Here is a 20,981-nt window from a genome sequence, read left to right on the forward strand (position 1 = left end):
TTCGACAGAGCAAGATCGAAGCAGTAGTTTTCTTCCCCACCTTATGTGACTCTGGCAGTGTCAAATATTTTGGCACCTTCTAATCTCTCTGTGTCACTCTATGACAGGATTCCCTTAAGTTCATTCTGCCTTAGCAAGTGAAGGTCACATAGCACACTCTTCCTTTCAGTCGCCATCTGGCCGTTTATTATTAGCAGTACTGTGGAAAACAGAAATTAGAAACACAAGACCAAAACACTCTTTGCAAGTTCAGCCATTTTGCCTCCATCAAACGGAGCCATTTCTCCTCAGTTGGCACTCTCACTAAGAAAAGGAAGGTGCAGAATCTGCGTTTCAGTAGGTGCAACAGGTTGTATTAGATAGACCTCTATAACAAACAAGAGTATATATGCTAAGCTGATCTGGAAATACTGAATGACTCCCGTATTAATAGAACCAATGGGAAACTACTTTTCTTAAGCTTCTACAAATGTTTGGTATTTCCCCATCAAGAATAGATAGGGCTCAGCCCTTATCAGTTTTTTTAACCTTCATTTCCTTCATTCTTATGGGAACTTGGGCATACAGAATTACTGATTTGAAAGGCTGAGAGTGCAATCCTAGAGATGTCTATCTGGGAGCAAGTTCCATGTCAATAGGACTGCAGCCTAAGTTCCAACGTACAACAGACACATTGGGGAGTGTTAGCTGCATTTTTGTCAATTCTTCAACAAAAAAGTGTGCTGTGGTTACAGAATATGCATGGCCAGAACAGTGAGAATCATAGACATTTGCCAGGGAAAACCTAACAAACATTATGTTGAGGAAACAAGAGTTGCATTTGCAGCTGGAGCAGTTTTATGGTATATTAGCGAGATGTCCACTAAATGCAAGTGAGTGTGTATTAAGACATGGACACAAAGATAGGCAGCAAAATGGCACAGAAGGAGAATGCGGACTTGCAGAAAGAGACAAATAGATGTACAGTGGTGCCTCGCAAGACGAAATTAATTCGTTCCGCAAGTCTCTTCGTCTTGCGAGTTTTTCGTCTTGCGATGCACGGTTTCCCATAGGAATGCATTGAAAATCAATTAATGCGTTCCTATGGAAACCGACTTCAGACCAGGTCCGGGGACAGTCTGTCCCCCGACCTCTTCTGAAGGCTGGGGGGGGGGGGGAACAAGGGCTTTTCTTCCCACCCCCAGCATTTTAAAAAACCCCGGGACAGCGGAGGACTTCTCCGCTGTCCGGGGCGATCTTAAAATGCTGGCGGGCGGCATTTTAAAATCGCCCCGGGACAGCGGAGGACTTCTCGCTGTCCGGGGCGATTTAAAAGCCCCTGGGAAGGCAGGCAGGGGGGACAAAGACTTTTGCCCCCCCGCCAGCCTTCAGAAGAGGTCCAGGACCTCTTCTGAAGGCGGGCGGGGGGCGAAAGTCTTTGCTCCCCCCCCCCTGCCTGCCTTCAAAAGCCTTCCGGGACAGCGGAGAAACGCACTGCGTTTCTCCGCTCTCCCGGGAAGGCAGGCAGGGGGGAACAAAGACTTTTGCCCCCCGCCGGCCTTCAGAAGGTGTTCCTGCCCCGCCGCCCGGCTTCGGAGGAGCCTTCCGAAGCCGGGCGGCGGCGGGAGGTGTTCCCGGACCTGTTTTGAAGCAAGGGGCGGAGGGGAGAAGATCGCTTCTCCGCGTTGCCGCCCCTTGCTTCAAAAGGGGTCCGGGGAGAAAGGGGAAGACGCGTGCCTTCCCCTCTGTCCCCGGACCTGTTTTAAAGCAAGGGGCAGCGGGGAGAAGATTGCTTCTCCCCGTTGCCTGCCCCGCAATCTCCGAGGGGCAGAGGGGAAGACGCACGCCTTCCCCTCTGTCCCCTCTTTTGAAGCAAGGGGCGGAGGGGAGAAGATCGCTTCTCTGCGTTGCCGCCCCTTGCTTCAAAAGGGGTCCGGGGAGAAAGGGGAAGACGCGCGCCTTCCCCTCTGTCCCCTCTTTTGAAGCAAGGGGCGGAGGGGAGAAGATTGCTTCTCTGCGTTGCCGCCCCTTGCTTCAAAAGGGGTCCGGGGAGAAAGGGGAAGACGCGCGCCTTCCCCTCTGTCCCCTCTTTTGAAGCAAGGGGCGGAGGGGAGAAGATCGCTTCTCCGCGTTGCCGCCCCTTGCTTCAAAAGAGGTCCGGGGACAGCGGGGAAGATGCCAGCATTTTAAAAAACCTCGGGACAGTGGGGGACTTCTCTGCTGTCCGGGGCGATTTTAAAATGCTGGCAGGCAGCAGCGAAGCCTTCACTGCCGCCCGCCAGCATTTTAAAATCGCCCCGGACAGCGGAGAAGTCCTCCGCTGTCCCGGGGTTTTTAAAAAACCTCTCCGCCCCCCTGCCAGGCTTTAGAGCAGCCTTCCGAAGCCTGGCGGCGGGAGGAGGTCTCTCCGCCCCCCGCCAGGCTTCGGAGGAGGTCCGAGGACAGTGGGGAAGACGCGCTGCGCTTCCCCGCTGTCCCGGAGATTTCCCTATGGGCTTTCGTCTTGCGAAGCAAGCCCATAGGGAAATTCGTTTTGCGAAGCACCTCCAAAACGGAAAACCCTTTCGTCTAGCGGGTTTTCCGTCTTGCGAGGCGTTCGTCTTGCGGGGCACCACTGTATGGGGAATCAGGACATGCAGGCTCTGCCCAGACTCTCAGTTTCTGCATTGAATTCACTTTGTTTACTGAATGTTGGTCTTTCTAGCATCACACAGCATTTTCTTTTAACTGCAAATCTGACTTGTCTGGAAAGGATGCTGTTGAAGGATTAATGTTCTTCTGCCCCACATGGTTCCTATTAAAGCAAGGCTGGCATATATAGATGCATGTGTTTGTTAAGTGTGATTTGTAACAAATGAAGAGTTGGCCCTAAATGAAACATTTCTATCGAAATAACCCACATACATATATCCTCTACCCCAGCACCTCTTGCCCTTTTCATTGCAGGTGTATGTAGATCAGTGATGTCTCTATAGGAGAGGCTTTTGCTGAGCTACAGAGAGAAACGTGCATAGCTTAGCTTTTGGACAAAGGTATACATATGGAGCACCTATTTCACATATACAGCACCTATTTCAAAATACAGCATTTTGAATTCATTTCTGTTATGTCTGCAATGAAATGTAAATAAATAAACCACTTGTTTTGCAGAAGATTATTGCCTAAGAAACTTAAGGAATTGCATATTTAGAAGTGAGGGAGGGTTTGGAGTCAGGGAAAGAAATATTGGTTATTATCACAAGAGTTCTCTCCATCAGGCCTCACCCCCTCTTACTTTTTAGAAAGTGGGCATGTTAGAGGGACTGCTACCTAAGTAAGAAACCAATATGTGGACGTGTTCTTCCATTGTGGGTCTGCTTATATACCATAACCACAACTGCAGTTATTGTTTTGGAATGTTTGCAGGAGCAAGTGATTTTCCAAGAGACCAGAGTCTTCTTTAAAGGTAGTTAGCTGTCAAAGTGAAGAATTCACAGCTTAGGCCCTCCTACGCATTTTTGTTCTTTCCCGATTTGTTCAAATTCACCACAAGAAGTAGGAGTCAACTGGAAAAGTGTAACAATTTCCCGAATGTGCACTGCTGAGACTTAAATCACTTCAGCCGCACTGTAAAATACTAACGGCAGGCCTAGGTGGACCTGGTCTGGGGTGGAAAATGTACTCTGCATATGCTCAAAGACACCCCTCTTTCATAGTTTTTGGCTCTAGCAGTGAAAAAAAATGTTCTCGTTTTATCCTTGGAACACACCAGTATAAACTGGGGTTGACCCACAGAGGTGAAAATATTGCCAAGTGACAAAGTATAGCTGCTTTAACCATGCAGTCCATAAACAGAGTCCACACTCTGCAATTGAATCATCCCAGTTCCTGTCTGAGCTGATTGATCCTGACTGTGAGAGGCATAAACCTATAGTTAATGGTTGTTGCTTGGTGGCAGAGCACATAGTTTGCGTGTAGAAGTACCCAGTTTCCATCCCTGGCATCTCCAGGTAGGGCTGAGAGAAACCCCTGCCAAAATTGTGGAGAGCCACTTCCAATCTGTATAGAAAATACTGAGCTAGGTGGAGCAGTGCCCTGACTCTGTATAAGGCTAACTGGGATAGTTCAGTTGGTGGAGCATGAGGCTCTTAATTTCATGGTTGTTGGTTTGAGCCCCACACAGAGAAAAAGATTCCTGCATTGTAGGGGGATTGGACGAGATGCTTCTTGTGGTCACTTCTAACTCCGTAATTCTAAGAAAGCTTCTTCTGTTTCCTAGATGGTATAAGATAATATTCAGAACTTCGTGATAATTCCAGTCTGTCCGCACCCAAATATTTAACTTTGGCTCATAACTTATTTGTTTCTTTCCTTAGAGCATTAAGCTGAAATTGGTCCTGTTGGAGGTCGTGGTTGTCAACTGGAACTCAAGAGCGCTAGGAAACAATCAAGGCCGAATGCAATTTTTTCACTAAGTTTTTCTCAAAGCAGACTTGTTGAAATTAATGGACCTACTTGAGTTATTTTATTTTATTTTTTAAATTTTAGTGGGTCTGCTCTGATTAAAAGTTAGTTGAAAGCATTCTGTGCCTTTCCCGCCTCAAAAAAAAAAAAAGTTTTGATTTTTAAAAAAAAAATAAGTAAACCTGGGAAAACTACCTGGTATCAAACTATTTAGAAGGTTTCTGCTTGTTTATTATTACATACCCTTTGGGGGTTTTTTGTGTCTGCATGTGGAATTTCCCTCTTTGGTGAAAACAGTTGAGGCCTTCTTACACCTTCCCTTAGGAAACTCTAGATGAGCCATCCTACAACTTCAAAGTCCCAAGGAATTCCAGATCCTCTATAGGCCTTATAGTGAATGATTTGCCACTTAACAGTGCAATGAATCACAAATTTATTTTCTATGTGTGTCACATCAATTAAAAAAAGAGAAAGAGGTGTGAGGTTTATGAACGGGACAGGCAAGATGCACACAAGGGGAAGGAGGAGTGGAAGAAAATGGGAAAGGAAAGAGATCAGTTATTCAAGACCTGAATGAAATGGCAAGCTATAAGCAGACATTTGTACCCAGATCAGGCTGATATTCCCTTGGTGGTTTTCATGCCTCTGTTGCTCGTTTTGGCAAATGGATAGGGCCAGTGTGTCCTTTCCCCTTGCTTCTGCTGTCTCAGGGCAACTGCCAATTAGAGCTTGAGTGTTCATTTAGCCAAGGGAAGGGAAGCTCCCTGCAGCCCTTTCCTTCTTTGGCTGAATCAAAGAAAAAAGGGCCAGAGAGCACTTTTCCTTCCAGCTGAGCCCTTTGTGGGTGGATGCTTGAGTAGCAGAATGCCCCCATTATCACCCCTGTCTCCAAGGACTCTTGGCATGCTCAGAGAACTTGGGGAGGAGGCAATTAGTGGTACAGTGGTACCTCGGGTTAAGAACTTAATTCGTTCCGGAGGTCCGTTCTTAACCTGAAACTGTTCTTTACCTGAAGTACCACTTTACCTAATGGGGCCTCCTGCTGCTGGCACACAATTTCTGTTCTCATCCTGAAGCAAAGTTCTTAACCCGAGGTACTATTTCTGGATTAGCGGAGTCTGTAACCTGAAGCATCTGTAACCTGAAGCGTCTGTAACTTGAGGTATCACTGTAATTACAAATTATGTCAAGACTGGGCAGAAGAAACATGAGGCGGAAAGTATTTATATAGCACAAAAGGGACAAATGTCATATTCTGCCTTCCTACCTGTGCCCTATTTCTTAGCAACGAATAAAAATCAACAGGAGCATAGCTTTGGGTAGTGTCTGTGTATTCAAGAATACATTACCCAAAGTTATTAGTTATTATCTGTGCCTTTTTGTTTTTTAAACAAGATATGCTGGTGTTCTTAATACAAATGTTGTGGTCGCTAGTGCAAAATGATTGCCAAGGGTAGCAAAAAATATGAGGTGCTAGTGCTCTGTACCGGTGAATACCATCACTAAATGATGCTAGCAACGTAGAACTGCATTTAATATTGCAGCTCTTTATGCATGGCTATTTGCGGACTGATAACCGAAATCTGCTAGCTGTCCTCTTCCTAGGCTAGGCTGCAATCAGAAGTGAGTGCTCATAAAAGCAACTGGGCAACAACTCCCCTGCAACCTTGCAGGTTCACATTTCCGAAATCAGATACACTCATGATGCCAGAGGCTGTTTGAAATTGCCCTGGGAATCCCAAAGAAGATGACTTTAGGCACAGAGAGGCCACACGCAAAAGGACCACATTCCAATTTGAGGCAACTCATTAATGCCACCCCTGAAGGAACATTCTTTGCTTACGCTTCCTCCCCCCTCTTCCTCCCAGTTCTTTTTTGTTGTTTTATTTTTGTTCAAAGTTAATCATCTTATTATATGTACCGCTGCAAATTCATATCTACAGAAGATGTTATCTGTCGTTTTGAATTGGATTCTAGCTTCAGAGGGGGAGAAAAGGGTAAAACTGCAGAGGTTTATTCACTTGATTCTGCTGGTGGCCCTGGCTCTTCAATTAGAATGGTTGGGTGTAATCCAGCGAATGTTAGTCATGCCTAAATCCAATTAAAATCCTTGGAATTTACTGCACATAACTATGGGATGTGCCTACCTTTCTCTGGAGTGTAACTGTAAAGCTCAACTATGTGGATAATGATAATGTGAAAACTGCAGGCATAATTTCATTAGCACATCATCCGAAGCTTCTAACTATTAATTCTGTTACTGCCACTGGTGGTCATATAGCTACATTGTATGGTCAGAATTGTAGATTAACTAGCAGGTAATATCATAGGGGCCCCTTAAACAGGTAGCAGGAGGGAAATGAGCAAATTACTAGTTACACTGCTCAATTCCCACAAAATATAATTCATTGTGTACACAGATCTTTTGATCTGATCTTGATGATCAATTGGATGTTATAGCCTAAGATATTCCTTTAATATAAGAGCGTGGCATTTGGCAGTTTCACAAACTTGCATTGTCATAGCAAACTCTCTACTTCTAGAAAAGGTTTGTGTGCAAATATGGAAACTTGCTAAACCCTTGGGTTAGTTGTTGGATTTTGGTTTCTCTAAAAAATTTAGACATGATGGCTTCCTAATAATGTTTAAGGACTGCTTCTGTGTTTGCAAAGCTTTCACTGCATAGATACATTTCTTTGACATGAAAAATCTGATTGTATGAACCATTTTTTGCTAGTAGTGAGCAGTAATGGATATTGACTTTTTGAGCCCCGAGGAGACTTTCTGCAATGTGAGTCATGTATCTCTTGATTTGAGATGAAGTATTTATTGCAAATGTATGGGATATATAAGGAGGAATACATATATCCAGTTTATTTATTTAGTTGATATATTTATCACTTTTCATGCACACCTCACCAAACAGTTTATATAAAAACATTTAAATAAGCATCAGTTAAAATGATATAAAACAACATTATAAAAATGAACAAAACACAAGCTGGAAGGATTTTTTTTTTATTTTTTTTAGTAGATCTCCTTTCCTCAGGGGAAAATGATTCTTGAGTTGCCCTGTGGTGATGGTTGGGGGAAGGAAAAGCAGCTTTGGATTGGAATACTAGGAGCTAGATGTGGGTAGCTCACCAAATTGTCATTTCTAATCTCTGTCTTCTCCTCAGGGCAAGCTGTGTCCTTAGCCCTGTGCTGGCATTTGCAGGGAGGGAGGCTGCTCTGCTTTCTGAATTTCTGAAGTTTTACTTCCAGCTACATTGGAAGTTGGTTATGCTGCCGCCAAGCTGGAACCAAATGGAATATTCCTGTCCTTGTCTCTAGACATGCTGTGGTACACAAAGGAGAAATGTCTGTTACTCTGCATATTGAATTCATGGGTAATGTCAAACTCGCTATAACAAGAGTCCTAATAGGTGAAGAGACACCTCTTTACCCTGGCGTTGGACTTCCGATATATCTGTTATAGGACCAGCCTTGTTATTTTGACTGTAATTTGTTTTAACGGCTTTTGATAGCTCACTTTTAAATGGTTGGAACCTGCCCTGAGACCATATGGTGAAGTGGGGGTAAGAAATCTAATAAATCAGTAAAATTAGAGGTAGAATCACCATGCTCAAGTGAATGTATCCTGCCGCATCAACAGCTACTCCTTTTGTACTTTCATACTTGTACTCGTTTGCCTTTTTACCCTTCTTGATGATGATCCTCAGTTTGTTTTCTAAGTTTAGGTTTACATAAACAGTCAGCAGTGAAACTTAGCAGTATCGGCTTTCCTGCAGCTACTGAGGGAGACTTCAGCAGCCCTTGCTGGTTGGCTGAAATGGGCACATATAACTATACAGAGGAGTCTTCTATTGCGGTGTTACATTGCACTGTTTCTTTCCAAAGGTTTCCCCCTCTTATGCACGTTAATTTCTAGTGCATTTTAATATCTGTGTATTCTAACCATACTTATTATGCCTCTGTTAGTTTTTCAGAGAGTGGCAGTTCGCTTCTTAAGATAGGAAAAGGCCTTAAAACCAAGGACTTTTATCCCAAAAAACAAAATAATGGCAATTCTACTTGGATCCTGGGGGCACACTTTTCATTCTGTACGTAAGTTCAGATCAACACTATGTTTCTAGACTAATACCTATGATGCAGACATTCTAGGAGTACGGGTGATATTGGGTACAGTGGTACCTCGGGTTAAGTACTTAATTCATTCTGGAGGTCCGTTCTTAATCTGAAACTCTTCTTAACCTGAAGCACCTCTTTAGCTAATGGGGCCTCCCGCTGCTGCTACGCCGCCGGAGCACAATTTCTGTTCTCATCCTGAAGCAAAGTTCTTAACCCGAGGTACTGTTTCTGGATTAGCGGAGTCTGTAACCTAAAGTGTATATAACCTGAAGCGTATGTAACCCGAGGTACCACTGTACTTCAGATTGTATATGTGAAGCTTACGTAAAAAAAGCACACACCTTCCTGAATTTAAGCAAGGTGTTGCAATGCTTAGTTGTTTTCTTTTGTATAGAGAAGCCGCTTTTGCATATGTGTATTTTTTGCAGAATGTCCAACAAGAGAGCCACAATCAGTAATTGATCTACTGCCTGCTTTTCATGGTCTCATGCTTTGTCCTTTGGCCTACAGAAAGAGGTTTTTAGCCTATCTAAAATGTTATGGGATGCAGGTATCAAATTTTCATCAGGCTTGAGTAGTGTTAATTTGATGTATTACTACCCAGTCACATACAATCATTTGGTTTATTCTTTGCATGACGGTTAAATCTCCAATACTAATTGATGCAGATGGTATCATATTTTTACAGCAGTTGAAAGAAGGGTGACATATTGTGCCATATTTTAGTGACTCTTGCTCCCCCCCCCCCAATAAATGGTTTGTTTTTACCAGGACTGCTTCTTGCAGTATGTTTGCAGCATGGAAAATGCTGCAAACGTGGCTCCTTTCTTTGCCAGACAGGTAATGTGAGCAGCCCTTGACCCACATGGAAAGACCCTGTACTTTCCAGCATTGCTGGTGTAGAATACTTCCACATGGCTTCCCATGTCTCTAGAGCAGTGTGGGAAGGAACCACCTTGTAGCTGCATGCGCTCTACAAATTCACGTGAGAGAGAATGCAGAAACTGATGCTGTGGGGAAAGAGTTTTCTGATTGGATGCGTGTAGTCTTATTGGAAAGCGAAATAATAGTTTCCCCACCTACCCATTTTTATCTGTCCATTAAACTTTCATTGGAATACGCAACTGGCTTGATATCTCTGTTCAGTGGAGAGTACATACCAAAATACATTGTAATATAGCAAGTACAGCAAAGTTTCCGAACTTGATTTACCACAGCTGCTCTTCTGTGGTTAATGTTACAAGACATTTACCAGCTGCCCCATGGTCTAGGTTCTCAAAAATAGCCAATTGGTATCATTTAGGTTGGCAAATTCTCTTCATTCTTTTTGTGAACAGCACCATGTTTGCAGATGCTAAAACTAGTGTGCAAAAGCAATTTTATTCAGTGTTGGTAGGTGTAAGTTCCAGTTGTGTGTGGTTTTTAAGATGTCTTGCATTTTGGGGAGGGGGCGAGAGACTTTGATTAGCCCTGGTAACAAACCCTATATTAAGCATAAAGGAGCTTAAGTTGTCCTGTTAAGGACCTGGAGTGAAGAACTGCCTAAGTGAGCCCTGTGGGAAGGAGGTTTGATTTGATTGTGGGAATTTTGTATTTTTCTCCTCCCTGGGGGCAAGGGGGATTAGCTGAATAGAAGTATGCATTTATGCAGCAACAGTGTTGATGCCTGTAAAATCGTGGCACATTCTTTCAAAATTTCAGAGGACAGCCACCCTCATTGTTGGGAAGCATAGTGCTGTTTAATATTGGTATGCAGCTTGTTTGGCATGCTACATTAAACCATAGATTAAATTAAACTATGGTTTAACATGAATGAGCAGCATTCTGGTGCATGCTTCTCACTACGGTCCAGTTTGCTCCTACCTTTACCACATTGGGAAGAAGCAAGCTCTCGTGGGTTGTTTCCACCAAACAAACCATGAGAGATAAGAACAAACCTTGACTTCTGATCATGGTTTGAAAACAAACAAACTGTGAGCACTGATTGATATAGAATGCTAATCCAACTTCCTGGTTTTTGCCTCCCAGCGTGGCAAAGCCAGGAATGGCAAAAGAGCCAAGCAGGTGAAATTGAGCATTGTGGAGCAGCATAGTTTATTTTAAAATACGGTGTAGCGTTGTGTCTGCAGCAGATTTTCCCTGAGGCTCTCTGTGCTGATGTTGACTGTCAATATGGATGTACCTTCCTCCAGTAATGACAGACAGTGGAGTTTTCTAAGTAACAACCCCCTTGATTACTACACCCTGACTTGCACATTCAGGCTGCGGTCCAAGACCTCCTTATGCCAGGCTGTGGGGGGGTTTGAATCTCTCTGTTCACTTCTGCTTGCTAAACTGACACCCCACTGCCAACAAAATGACACTTGCATCATTCTGCAAGTGCTGACCTCCACCTTCCAAACGGGTGGGCAGAAGGCCTGCCGGTGGTATTTCTATCAAAAGAGCCCAACAGAAGGCCCCCAAAGCAGTGTTCCAAAGGTTGGGCAGAGCCAGCCTGGGATCTGCTGGATCCCAAGCTGATCTCACAGCCAGCCACAGGCACCATCTTCTGAAGAACATTGAGGGGCCCCAGCGTGATGTCCTGACGTCGCTCTGCACCCAACTCCACCTTTGGCTTTAACAATGGGAGGATGGCCCCCTCCAAGTAATACTGATGGGACTCAAAGAGTCTCGGCCCCTTGGAGCCGGCACCTGTATAGCCAGCGATGGCCTAAAGCTGACACAGGAATCAGACCCAATCTACCTGCTGCCCATTTTCTGAAGTATCTGGACTGGTGATGCAGCAGCAGCTCTGGGCAAAGTCAGCAAGCAGTTTGGATTACTTTACCTGCTGGTGGAAGCACTCAGCAAGGATGTGGGGGAATAGTGCAAGTCTGTCCCTTCTGCAACCCTCACTGCTTACAAGGCGTTCTTCATGAGAACCCACCGTTGAGAGGCTCTCTTTGAGTCATCTTCCCCTGGCAGTTCTGCCTTACAGGGCACTTAGGGGTGGTGGGTGGTGAGGTCTGCAGCTAGGGTAGGGGCCTTGCATTGCTCTTCTACCATAATATTGCAGTTTCACCCCCGAGTTAATTCATGAACTGGGGTTATATCTCTGAAACCAGCCTCTTACATCATCTTTTATTATTATTTAATGTTCCAGTGTACCCAGTGCAAAAATCTGCTGCATTCATAAAAGCTTTCAGTTCACTCTTCCATTTCCTGCTTTAAGTATTCTATCACTTGGGGTGCTGAGAAGCTATTCTGAAAGTCAGCTTATCTGTTTCAAATTAGGATCCTTGTAGGATTTGTCTCTGGCCAAGGATCTCGTTGAACAATGCTATCTCCACTGCTGGTGTACTCTTAGCTGGCAATTACTCAAAATTGTCCTGAGTTACACTGACCTTGTTGCAAGCCTGGCGACTGAATACTTTCCAGGAGTCAACTGATTATTTAGGTCATTTTGCTTGACCAGGTAACACTCTTAATTCTTAACAGTACTAGCTCCATTGGTTGAGCTTAGCTGGCTTGATTTGAATGAGACAGGAAGAAATTGGAGTGACTGAATTGGGGAAAGCTTATGTTTAGTTTTTGGTCAGTCATATTACTCGCATAGGCCTTAATGGTATATGTACTCCTTTTGTGGAATAAGACTAATTGAATTTTTAAGCTGTCATTGAGAAAGACCCAGCACATATTTTCCAGTGTCTGTGTAGGGAACTTGGTCTAGCCCAGGCATGGCCAAACTTGGCCCTCCAGCTGTTTTGGGACTACAGCTCCCATCATCCCTAGCTAACAGGGCCAGTGGTCAGGGATGATGGGAACTATAGTCCCAAAACAGCTGGAGGGCCCAGTTTGGCCATGTCTGGTAGCCGCAACATACTTAGTCATTCCCTGGCTCCTGACTTTTCTTGATCTAACTCTTCACCACCTCCATTTTGGTGTTGCATGTTGCCAGTATAAAGTCCTCCAGGCAGAAAATGTGTCTGCATGGCATTCCTGTATGGCACCTAGAACACGCACAATGCCCCACAACTGAAAATAGGTCATATAACAATGCAAAATGCATACCTAAGGCAGAGAGACCTTTTCATCCATTTGCAAAAACTTGTTGAAACAAAAATGTCCTCAATTGTTTCTGTAATGTTCAGATAGTGGGTGTCTGTTGTATCTCAACAGGAATGCTATTCCACAGAATGGGGCAGCCATTCTGAAAGCCGTGCTCCACCACTATGTCTGATATTTTTGGCCTTGTTATGGTTTTATTTTATTTTTCTTTGGCTAGCTTCTATGAATACTGGCATAGGCATGGTTGCTCCATCCTATGGGATATACAATGGTACCTCTGGTTGCGAACGGGATCTGTTCCGGAGGCCTGTTTGCAACATGAAAAGCCTGCAACCTGAAGTGCCGTATCTGTGCAGGTGCGCGGCGCAATTTGGCGCTTATGCACATGCACAAAGTGTGATTTAGCGCTTGTGCGCGTGTGCGAGCGGCGAAACCCGGAAGTAACCCTTTCCGGTGCTTCCGGGTTGCCGTGGGACGCAACCTGAAAAAACGTAACATGAAGCAAGCGTAACATGAGGTATGACTGTAATAGATGAGATGTTGCAATGCTACAGTACTGTTGCCTTGTAATCACCTTTTATTTACAAAGAAGTTATTAATTTGCATTATCTAATAATGCATTTCATGATGTGGGTTTGCAGTATACTATGCGTCATTTTAATTATTCCAAAACATTTACAGTGGAGTTTCTATTTTCCCAAATGAAATACTGTTAACAACACTTATTATTTATTTTAAATGAAACAGGAACCCACATACGGTGGTAGATGTTCATACGATCATTGGGGAAAATGACGTAGATGCCTTGTGGCTTTATTTCCTAAAACTAAATAAAACCCAGGCATTCAGAGTGCAGCACGCATTGCGGTATTTAGTACTATCAAAAATGTACTAAATGCTCCAATTTTGTGTTGTTTGACCTGAATGGTTGGAACAATAAAATCTGTTAACTTTATTTACATATGTGCTGCATTTAACACTAGCAGTTCAAAAATAAAATTGCTATCACACATAGGACTAAGTGAGTCACTTTCTGAAGTTGGCCTGGGGCCAGGCAATGGAGAACTTGATGTGGGACAGGCTGGGGCCCCTTCAGTGTAACTTAATCCAAAGAGCAGATAAATTCTTTTCAAAGTCAAAGCCAGTAACAAGTTATTCCCCGTTATACAAATGTTACACCACATTATAAATGGTGGATTGATTTAAGTCCATTCATACTCCTGGGTTCTAAGTCGTGACTAGCTCTAAGTCAGAAGTTTAAGCTGGAAATATGAAAACCCAATACTCTGGTAGTACCTTCACTTATTTAAATTAAATTATTTATTGGTTGATTAGTTTGCCTACTTTGTATTTATATATGAGTTCTTAACCCCCCTTCACCATAAAGGACAAAATAGACAATCATAAAAACAGATAAAACCATTTCAATCACAGGGCAAATAAAACTAGGAAGAGTCTACTTCCTAGTAGACATTACCGTATTTTCCCGTCTATAAGACACCCTAATGTATAAGACACCCCATATTTTTGTGGACTCAGACTTAAGAAAATGGGGTGGGGGGTGTATCCGTCTATAAGATGCCCCCTAATTTTTGACATTATTTTTTGGGGGAAAATGTGTCTTATACACGGAAAAATACGGTAGTTAACTCTTCCTACTCGACCCTTGCTACTGCTTTATTCAAGTGGTATGTGACTCCTGACTGAGGGGGACAGAGGCAGCTGTGTTTGGAGGTACCAAGCTGCCCAAGGAGGTGTGTTGTCTTCCACCAGTGCAAAGATTCACAATTTAACAGAGAAGTTAGCAAGTCTTATAAAAACCCACTCGGCACCATGCTTTCCTTCTGATTCATGACCTGGAACATGTAAGGCAGAGTGAGAGCATATGAGTAAACATTACAGGAGAGAGAAACAGTTGTGACTCTATTGTGGATGTCTGCTTTAGACCTCCAAGCCGGACTGGAGACTGGGAGGACTCTTTCAGATGCCATGGGAGGTAGCAATGCAGGGAGCAGCAGAGGCAAGGGTGAACTACTGAAAATCTCCTCCTTCCATGCCTTCCCGCTTACAAGAGCCTCCACTGAATCCAGGAGCCTTTTTTTCAGTAGAGAGACACAATTGGATGCAACTCTGAGACAATATTAGTTACTAAATATGGATGCCATTGATTTCTGCACACAAATTTGGACGATATGGTAAATGCATTTTCTATCAATTTGAAAACAAGTTATTTCCAAGTGTGTAGTTTAGGAAGCATTGTTGATGTTTTGCATCTATTTTGGTGTCCTGAGTTTTCCAGGGAAAGAATTGAGTGGCTGAGTAGCAGAAGTATGCCTTTGCATGGTGCAATGAACATTCACCTGAGCAGCTATAAAGTCTTGTTCTGGTGCAACATTGATGAAATAAAAGCATACCTATTAGCTATAGTCTGCGATCACTAAGCAGAGTGTATTTTTTATTGCTCAGACCACCAAAATAGCAAAAAATGTGAGCTGTAGGTTCTGGTTTGTGTATGCTTTCAGAGTTTTCTGCAAGCGATCATAATTTATTTATCACTAAATTGCATTAATGTCAATTGAGGTCATACTCATAAATATGGCTTCAGTTGTATTGCTAAACTGGCAGTGTTTTAAAAGCAGCGTCATTGTTTAGCAGTTATCCAGGCACAGCATGTTTTGATCTGTATAGGGAATATTTTACAAAGTGGAGGCCTCAGAAGAAACATAAACAATAGGGAAAGGAAAGGGCAGCTGTTTTCTATTAGTTTTTAATCTTGAGCACTTCAATGTCTTCTAATGTTATGGGACGTTTTGGCTGCATATGAGAGACCGTGGTTTGTAATATTACAAATGTCCTGGTTACAATGTACCGTTTTAAAAGGAATGGAAGAAAAATATGAACAGTAAAATGTACAACTCCTCAGACATTAGGACTGAAGCTGTGAGGCTAGTTGAGATGGAAAGGGTTTGCAATTTCCAAGGTACTTTGTTAAGAGACGTGTGAGTGCTGACTTATGTGCTCAGACAATAGCTTTTCAACACCTTGTCTCTGCATTAGTCGTCGTGACTTGGGAGCAGTTGCAGTGCTACTCAGCCAGCCTATAAGTGGAGCTGGTATGGGAACTTTTTGAGTTTTTTATGTTATCCTGGTGGTGGGACAGAGTCCCTCTGCAGTAGCTCCCATGTTAGTGGTATATTGGAGAGGGCTCTCGATGGAGAGAGGACATTAGAAGCTCCAGTGTTGCAGCTTTCAGCTGATTATCTCTGGCATCTGTTGTATAGTGTTCATGGTTGGTTAGCACCACACACCAAACTTAGCCAGACCACACAAATGTCTAGGCTCCCAGACAACGGCAGGAGCTCACAGCTTCTTTGCTTCTCCCCAGTCTGTTGTACTTTCACACCGTGCTGAGCTAAGTCAAGGTTTTGTTTAGTATGTCGTCTGAATTGGGAGTTGTTAATAATCCTCTTCTCGCTAACTATGAACTGTAGCCAACTGCTAGCACGTGCTGTTAGTTCTATTCTACCTGGGCTGGCAGGCCTGGAGGCCAAGTGAAGAGATCTGAAGGGATAGCCAACATGGTATCCTCCAGATGTTTTGGACTACAACTCCCATCAGCCTTAGCTCTATCATGGCCAGTGGTCAGGTGATGAGAGCTGTGGTCCAGAACATCTGGAAGCTACCACGTTGGCTACCCTGATTTAGAGTAGCAATATCAGGTCAGCAGTGTGACTGGGGAGAACATGAAACCAGGGTAAGTGGGTAAGGTAGGTCTAGGCCTAGGCTTACTATTGCCTTGAGCTGGCCAACTCTTTTCTCTCTGCTGTTGTCTGAATAATGACTCTGGTTTTGTGTTTTGATTTGGAGTGCCAATAACAGTAATGGCCTTTTTCAGTGGTCTTGGGAACTAGAGCAAATATGGTGATGGCGATTATGATTGCTACAGTGTATTACCCACCCTTTACCCTAAGATCCCATGGCTGGTTACAGCAATTAAAACACAACATTAACATTAAAACACAATGTTAATAGCTGTTTAATACAAATTTTAGAAAGAACATAGGCAACTTGTGTCAGAAACCTACCTATAGTTCGTTGTAATGCACCAGGAATGTGCTGGAAAAGAATAAGCTGTTTACAGTGATTGAAAGGTGAAAGTTGTGTACAAATATTGTATTACAGCTCCATTGTGAAATCGCTTCTCATTGACCATGTCTTTGGTAGTGATGATACAGCAGGTGTAGGAGTTTCTTTTTCCACTTGGATGACACAAGTAGTGTATGACATCATTTATATCAAGTATCATTATAATATGATCTTCAAAACAGGACACTTGATCTCGCCCAGAGCTTGTGATGAATTCATTTACAATATCTGTTAAAAGTCCCATGTAAATGACCAAATAACACCATGTCCCTTGGCCATGTATACATCCTGATCATAGTTCATATCATATTATCAATAATAACTAGACTAATCAAGAGTGGTATACCATTATTGTGAATAACACATATTTATTCAGGGATATAAGTTTGTGCTAGCAACAGTTAAGAATATAAGGTATCATTTGCTGCAAAAACGGAATCTGTGCCTTGTAACCAGCCTTGTACATGTGTGTACATGTATGCCTTGTACACATGTGTGTGTGTGTTGAAAGCAATAGCCCTAAAGGGATATTAGCAACCTGAGCAGTAGTGTGAAATTTTGGATTAATATGACTCTGCTGTTGATAGATTTTGATAGTTCTTTTTTCTAGTGGGTTTGGCTAAAGAAAGCTTTTGGAGATAGCAGTAATGGACATGACCACATTATGTCACACCCTTCATCTGCAGATCTCAAACTGGTACAGGCCTAAGGAGTATTTTCAGATGTCAGCAGTGTGCTTTGTTCTGGGTATAAATGAAGATACTGTGTCAGCACTAAGGACTTTTTATAATTTAAATGGGCAGAAGCACAAATATAAAAAAGTAGAAGTCCAGAGAATTGTGCCAGTATAAGCACATGTCCGAATGAGCAGATAAAGGAGTTGTTGTGAACATGGGTTACCATAGTATTTGTGTGACTTGAAGGAGTAAAAAAAAGTGTGTCTACAAGCATTTTGAACATTGTTTTTTGACATAGGGTTGACAGGATTTCTAGGTTAGGATTTTAGCTCTACCTAGCTCTGTTTGGTGGCATGATCTAATGGGCTTATAGATGGTCCTCAAGCAGTAGCAGACTGGGATTACAGCTGCCGGACAATGTCTAGATATGGGTATGGTAGTCCAATAATTCAGGTAGATTCAGTTGCATAAGACAAGTGTAGCATTGTAGTTGGAGTATTAGACCAGGATCAGAACATTCTTATTTTAAATATCCACTCAGCCATGTACTCATGGATTGACTTTGGGCCAGGCACTCTCTCTCAGCCTACCTACCTTAGAGCAGGCATAGGCAAACTCAGCCATCCAGATGTTTTGGGAATACAACTCCCATCATCCCTAGCTAACAGGACCAGTGGTCAAGGATGGTGGGAATTGTAGTCTCAAGACATCTGGAGGGCTGGGTTTGCCTATGCCTGCCTTAGAGAGTTGTTGTGAGTATAACGGGAGCACAGAAATTTATGTATGTAGCTTGTGCACCTTGGAGGAATAAGTAATATGGAGTACAACAAACAAACAAGAGCTAAGTACTGTAGCATCAGTGTACATGAATCAATTGGAACTGCTGATAAGGAAGCTGGGTGTCTCATCGCTAACATGGTTGAACAAGTTGCAGATTCTGCACTAATAACTCATACTCTGAAACTAGAACACCAACATTTTATGATTTGAAAGAAGTGCTGAAGGGTTCAAGTGGGAAAGCAATGATCTAGGATTGGTTTGGGGACCCATTTAGCTTTGTGATCAACTTTGATAAAGTCTGCTGAGAAGCTGCTGGTTGGAAAATGTATTTGGGATGAACAAACTTGTAGACGGGAGTAATCGAAATGGGTTGACATTTACTAGTACAAAGTGTAATGGCTTGCCCTTGGGGAATAATCATGAACACTCTCCAGCCTAGAATTCATCAGCTGGAAACACCAGAGGAAAATGCAAGAAACCTGAAATCTTGGTTAGTCTCAAAATTATAACAGGCTGCTGTTTTGATACAGCTATCCCTCACACCAGTGGTTTAGATGCATAAGCAATGTTGTGTTTGAGCCAGAAGCAAGAGCTCTTGTGGCCTTTATGTGGGAAGTGTCAAAATGTGCACCCTCAGTCATGGGAGTTGCAGCAGTACTGTGTGAATTTCTTGCTTATGCAATGTGCTGATCAGACCTATGCTGAGGGGCAGGGATGAGGAAGCTGGAGTTTATGGCTACTGGTTAAACCTTTCCATTAGGCTTAAGAAAGTATTCACGTCATTGGATAAAGTATTGGTGAGGTTTCCTGTAAAAGCATTATGTCGATGACTGGACTCCATCTCTTAGTTTAAATTGCTTAATGAAAGACAAATGCAAAGGTGTCTTGCCAACATGCCACACTTATGGGATGCAGCTGGGAGCAAAATGGAATTTGATCATCCCATAGAAGGAAGGAAGGAAGGAAAGAAGGAAGGAAGGAAGGAAGGAAGGAAGGAAGGAAGGAGGGAAGGAAGGACTTCTCTTCCTCTTACGGGATGATCAAAAGATCTTTGTGTGAAGATGTGTTAAAGGTGCAGATGGATACTTTATACATATGATGGGATGGGCATTGATCATAGGTAGAACGTAAGGGCAACCAGCTCAAAACTATAGATTTCCAGGGGGAAATTATTACTAATTCTGCTGTTCCGGGACAGGGAAACTGGCTATCTAGATGTTGTTGGACTCGCATACCAGCCAGCCCCAGCCAGCAAGGCAATGGTCAGGGATGAAGAGAGTTGTAGTCTTACCATTTCTAGAGAGAGGCAGGGCCCTCATCCCTGTCTTACGAAATGCTGGGCATCTCCCATGTAGCTGCTTCCTGCACTACTGGCATGGAAAGTGTGTGACTCAGGAATGTATGAATGACTCAAACCAGAACAAAACTGTGATAATTACAATGGGGTTGGGGCATCGCTTGTTCTCTGCAAGTCAGATACCACAGCGCTGACTCTGGAATAAATAACCGGATAGAAGGTCAGAGCTCTTTGCATAAAAGCACAAACTGCCTTTTAACAACAGGTGGAGGCATACTTATAAGTAGATCATTATGAAGGTTATCTTTTTATACAGCGGCCTTTATCAATGCTGACTTTACGGTGTGGGCCCTGTGCTGGCTTCCAAAAAAAAAGGCTAATGCTCATTTTGGCACAGATAGAAGCTGACCTCTATATTGGGTGCAATCCAAGATAATGCATTCAACTTGTAGACTTGATACTTACTAAAAAAAATAATAGTTTGCAACTGTTTATACAACCTCGTTTCACTATTTTGCAGTGGCCTCTATCCTAAGATGTTTTCATCAGTACAAACTGCACATGCTACTACTATAAATCAATTACTTTATTTAACACTTCAGTGGAGGAGAAGGTGATAAACTCTCCCCACATAAGCCGAGCATGAGTAGATTGGACTAGATCGCGTACAAGGCCCTGCTCCAACTCTATGAATCTTTGACATTTTGTGTTTGTTTTTACACCTAAGAATCCTCTTTTCTAGATCTTTATATACTGTATTGGCCTGAATATAAGCCACACCCGCAAATAAGCCACATCTTTAAAATTGATTGGGGGGGGGGAATAGCCACGCTGCTTTGCCAGTGGCCTTCCCCCTTCTTTCCAGCAGCTCAGGGGAGGCTTGGTAGCGGTGGGCAGGCTAGCGCCATTGCCCAGTGCTCCCGGGCTGCTTCGGAGGGGGGCGGGGAGCCACGCCACTTTGCTGGCGGTGTAAGGTCGTGAATATAATCCACACTTTAACTTTTCATTGTCAGAATTTTGAGGGAAAGTGAGGCTTATATTCAGGACAGTAGACACCTGCTTTTGAATACATGGTTATTTATAGCAAGGTTTCACCACCTTCTGTGCTATCATGCAGAATACGGTGTTTCCTATCATGCATTGTGGCATCACGATGATGTTACAGAAGGACGCATAGGCACCTGGTGCAGTTTTATGGGCAGGCAGAGGGCAAATGTAACTGGGGCAACTTGGATGCTGCAACAAATAGCAGATGTCAGAATTCTATATCAACATCAAAGTGGATCCGAAAATGCAGTTGGGCAGGAGAGATGGAGACTTGCCACAGTCCCGAGAAATGATGGAAATAAAGCAATAATGGGATATATTTGAGTTTAAACTCATAGCACATGGTTATTTGTGTGATGAGTCTTTGTTTTGTGTGATCAGTGAAGTCCCTGATATGAATACCAGATAGCATCAGTCATCCTAAATGGATGATG

The 20,981-nt window shown here is 43.2% G+C and overlaps 1 protein-coding gene and 1 long non-coding RNA gene across 2 annotated transcripts in view; one reads left to right on the top strand and one right to left on the bottom strand.

The window, feature by feature from the left end:
• The window catches only part of IRS1 (insulin receptor substrate 1), a 53,345-nt gene that overhangs the window by 22,905 nt on the left and 9,459 nt on the right, over positions 1-20,981 (top strand).
• LOC308477922 lies at positions 945-2,600 on the bottom strand. The gene is made up of 2 exons (XR_013986752.1): positions 1,825-2,600; positions 945-1,716 (listed from the first exon to the last, which is right to left on the bottom strand). It is a non-coding gene; the product is annotated as an uncharacterized lncRNA (long non-coding RNA).

Source organism: Podarcis pityusensis (genome assembly GCF_964106645.2).
Source record: "Podarcis pityusensis genome assembly, chromosome: 5".
NCBI classification, from domain to species: domain Eukaryota; kingdom Metazoa; phylum Chordata; class Lepidosauria; order Squamata; family Lacertidae; genus Podarcis; species Podarcis pityusensis.